This window comes from Rhinopithecus roxellana, chromosome 9 (genome assembly GCF_007565055.1).
Source record: "Rhinopithecus roxellana isolate Shanxi Qingling chromosome 9, ASM756505v1, whole genome shotgun sequence".
Classification (NCBI taxonomy): domain Eukaryota; kingdom Metazoa; phylum Chordata; class Mammalia; order Primates; family Cercopithecidae; genus Rhinopithecus; species Rhinopithecus roxellana.
This window is the reverse complement of record NC_044557.1, coordinates 44,280,082-44,284,500: the sequence shown is the minus strand read 5'-3', so window position 1 is coordinate 44,284,500 and position 4,419 is coordinate 44,280,082. Positions and strand designations below refer to the sequence as shown.

The 4,419-nt window shown below is 42.0% G+C and overlaps 1 pseudogene; it reads left to right on the top strand.

Annotated features, from left to right (window-relative positions):
• The first annotated feature begins 911 nt into the window (after window positions 1-911).
• On the top strand, window positions 912-1,372 carry LOC104674221 (annotated as a pseudogene).
• Window positions 1,373-4,419: the final 3,047 nt, after the last annotated feature.

Genomic DNA, 4,419 nt, shown 5'->3' with positions numbered 1-4,419 from the left:
TTGTTTGCTTTCTAGCTTCTGTAGACTGATACTCAGCTGGCAGTTCTCGGTGTCTTTCAAAAGATGCCTGGAACTAGAGGCTCCAGGAAGCCCCACCAGGAGGCCAGCCTCCTCCCTCTCCAATGCAAGACATGTGGTCTCTCTGTGTGGTAGTTTGGGGGTCCCAGAAGAGATGGAAAATGGAAACTTCCAGGCCTTCTCAGGACGTAAGCCAAGAGTGGCCACAGCGTCACTTCTGCCACCTTCTATTCATTAAGCAGTCTCAAAGCCAGGCCATATTCAAGGAGAGAAGAAATAAATTCCACCTCTGAGGGGTTGGGGGTGGTGATAAAGAATTTGCAGTCTTTTTAAACCCATCCCAGTTTCTCAAACAGGAGAGTTCCTTTTAGTTTTCTATGCAGAACACTTTGAGAGTTTCTAAATCTATTTACTATTCCTTGGGATAGACTTAAGTTCCCTGGGTAGAAAAAGTGTGATGTTTCCCCAGAGCAGTACAACATTGAGGTCAGGAGCTGGTTCAGACACACTGTAAGTGATTATAAAATTATGTACACATGAGTACATATAAATACTACTTGCCTTTCAAACAACACGCTGAAATCCAAGTTTTACAACCGTAAACCTCACTTTGAAGGCGCTCTCACATTCTCTACTTTCTTAGAAATTAAAATTTATTTTCCAGTCCAGGCTGTGGCAGTCACCGAGGAAGGAGGCCAGCTCCGCTTGGCAGTGCCAGGGACACGGCCTTGGGGAACACCCCCCACAGACTGTGAGTTCCTTTAGCAGTGATTGTGTCTTATTCTTCTTCACGTCTACGCATGCCCTTGCCTGACAGGTAACAGACACTCAGCACTGGATCAAGGAGTAGGCCGAGCACACTCAACTGGAAGAAAAGCAAACACGAAGTCATCATGGCCCCAATGTCTACTCATGGAAACCAAGAGAAAGGTCCCCATTTGCCACCACCAGGCAAGCAGGGCCTGTTGTTTTATTCAAAAAACTGCACATTCACAGAGGAGAGATTTCAAACATTATAAGAGGATGTCAAGAAGAAAGTTTCTGGAAGAGAGCTCTGCCTTTTTCTCCTATAAGCATGTTCGTCACCCAGGGACTGTTCTGCCAACATTATTTAGCAGCTAATCCAAGATTTGGATCATTGCCTAAAGTTACACTTGTTGGTATCTTGGGATTTGGCCTTGGAAAGGTATCATACATAAAAGTATGCCAGAGTAAATTCCATTTCTTTGAAGATCAGCTCCATGGGGCTGGTTTTGGTCCACAGCAGAACAGGCATTGATTGCTTACCTGTGAAGAATGCAAAATAAAGCATAGATTCAGTGAGAAAGGAAGTTCACAGCCTTTGGCTTCCTAAACTCTGTGTCTGTGATTTTTGAAGATTTTTTATCCTCTGAATTGTATGTATTTGAAATTTCAAGTGTAGTTTTAAATATTTTATTTTAAATATTTTGTTTTAAATATTTATTTTAAATATTTTGTTCCACTGGATGTACTTTACTTCTAGTATTTATTTACAAGAAGTATTGTTCCACTTCTAGTGGAATAAAAATTATTTTCTAATCAGTAAAAGCATTTCTGTCCACACCTTTAAAAATTAAAATTATAAATGTATTCACCCCAAATAAATGTAAGCAAATAAAAGACATTGTGTAAATTAACCTAGCATAGGAACTCTTCCTGCTTTCATTTAATCTCACCTCCCTCTGTAAAATTTCCCAGCGTATTACACTTTCAGGACATGTGTTTCCATTTCTGTTCATTTCACTATCTACTGCTTGCGACTTCTTTTTAATTAAACTTACAAACTTACTTCAGGTAATTAAAGTCAATCTGTAGGAGGGAAGCCATGGTGTGGACAATCCAAAAATCACCCGTGGCCGTGTGCGGTGGCTCACGCCTGTAATCCCAGCACTTTGGAAGGCTGAGGCAGGTGGATCTTGAGGTCAAGAGTTCAAGACCAGCCTGGTCAATATGGTGAAACCCCATCTCTACTAAAAAATACAAAACATTAGCTGGGCGTAGTAGCACTCATCTGTAGTCCCAGCTACTCAGGAGGCTGAGGCAGGAGAATCACTTGAACCTGGGAAGCAGTGGTGGCAGTGAGCCGAGATTGTGCCACTGCACTCCAGCCTGAGCAACAGAGTGAGACTCTGTCTCAAAAAAAAAAAAAAAAAAAAAAAAAAAAAAAAAAAAAAAAAAAAAATCACTTGTACAATTTGGTAAATATATTGGCAATTAGATTTGAGTGGCTGTATGATGTTTTTCAAATCAAATCTTTTTACTCTGTGGGGAAAATTGCCAATTTTGCTCAGTTGCTCCTGAGCAGTCACTCCCAGCAATTTCACCTATACTAGAAGTAGATGCTAAAAGATTTGCCTTCCCTCTGGCAAATTTTGTGACTTCTCTAGGACTGGGGTCGACAAATGTTTGGGTTCAAAGGGCTTTTCTCTTTGCAAAGTAAACGGAACAGAGATGTGAAGAGCGTAAGTAATTAAGTAGGTATATATTGTCAATTACATGGAAGGTACCTTACAGATTGTCAAGTAAATGATGATACCTCCATCATCATTCATTGGTGATATTTGTTAATGCATGTGCAATGTGTAGCACTGAGGTGAGCAAACTGAAAAACAGCCTCATGGTTATTTAGGTGATGTGAGAGTTCCATCAGCCCAGACACTCATCTACAACAAAACAGCAGTTCTTTAAATCAGAGCTTTATAAAGATACCAGAAGGAGTAACCCATGTGATAACGATTGGCCCTACACTGCAGAATAAGAACTGCCTGCATTTTACAATGTCAGATTTATATATGACTCCAAATATATTAATTTCCAGTCCCTCTTTACTCTCCTAAGAATCTTAGCCAAGTGTGTAAGGGGATAATTCCCATCCTTGATTGGAGTCTTCTTCCCAAATTATTCAAGTTCTGCTGGCCCTTACAGGGGAACCTGTTCCTGGGGAGCCCCTGGGAGGTAGCTTTTTTAGTTCAGTTTGGAACAGATGACTTTGGGAAGGAAACTCTCCCAAACTTTGATACTCCTGGGAAAGACATGTAAATTCTTGCCTCTCATTTCTTTTTCCAGGGGAATTGCTTCCCGTTTGCACCAGGCTCTGCGCGATCAGCCTTCTGCCCGACCAGTTCTCAAACTGCCCAGCTGCTTCCATGGGAGGGAAATTTTGTTTTCTCCTTTAGCAGAATAGGGGGACCGGCTGACATGAGAGTTACCCAGGGCAGAAACATGGGTGCCCTGGCATTTGTGTGACGTCCCGGACCCCGCCACACCGCGAGGCCTGGAGGTGACGGTGGAATCGGTGTTCCGCGCCCGCCCCCGCGCGCCTGGGGTCTAGGAGGGCAGAGGCTGTCACTGTTTAACTTGGGGCCATCCTCGCATAGCACCTCTCCTTCGACCCTAGCCTCTGCAGGTAACCGTAACATACGATAGGAGGAAAGACGAGAACACCCACGCAGGTCAAGGTCAACTAAAGGCCTTTGAAAACAAAATCTGTAAACTGCCCGTAAAGAAGTAGCCTGGAAGCTTCCAAGTAGCCTGGGGGGCGGGGGAGATCTTAAAATGCTGAGCAAATACCAAGCGAGGTTTGAGGTGACAAAGGAAAGAAAAAATACCAGACAATTTTCCTAAATTAGCTAATTAGTAAAATCCATTTGAGAAAAGGACTTGAGATTTAAACTAAAATGAACATTTAAGTTACCTAAAAAGTATAGTGAGAATGGAAATGGACTAGAGCTATTAAGCCTCAAAACTAGCCGGAATGCCCTGACAAAGAGAGGGGGTGCCTTATGCGTTGAAAGCTGTTCTAAATATGGCTAAAGTTTTGCAAGAAAACATACTTTCTACTATAAATTGTGTTTGGCATAATAGAATGCCCCAAATAATAATAATAATAATAATAATAATAATAATAATAAAACAGTATTATTACCTATCAGGAAACTTCTGTCTGCCATGGTAGCTCATGCCTGTAATCTCAGCCTAGCACTTTGGGAGGTGGAGGTGGGAGGATAGTTTGAGCCCAGGAGTTGGATGCCAGCCTAGGCAACATAGGGAGACTCATCTCTATTTTATTTTTTAAAAAAAGGAAACTTCTGTATGTAATCATTTCTTATGTGTAAGGTGAGATAATGCCATCTGGATTAAAAAAAAAAAAAACACCAATATTATTCTTGTAAAAATAACACTAAATCACTAGCAGGTGGGGACATAGAAAATCAGCGTGTCAGTTAGGGTAATTAAATGCACTTTGGAGGGCCGCAGTAGAACACCTCTATGCTTGTCTTACACCATCATTTTCTGTGGGTTTTTTGAAGCTTAGCGGTTCACTGGGGTAGGCCGCCTGGGTTGGCCAGTGCAGAGGACTGCAGTGCAGATGATTGCGCT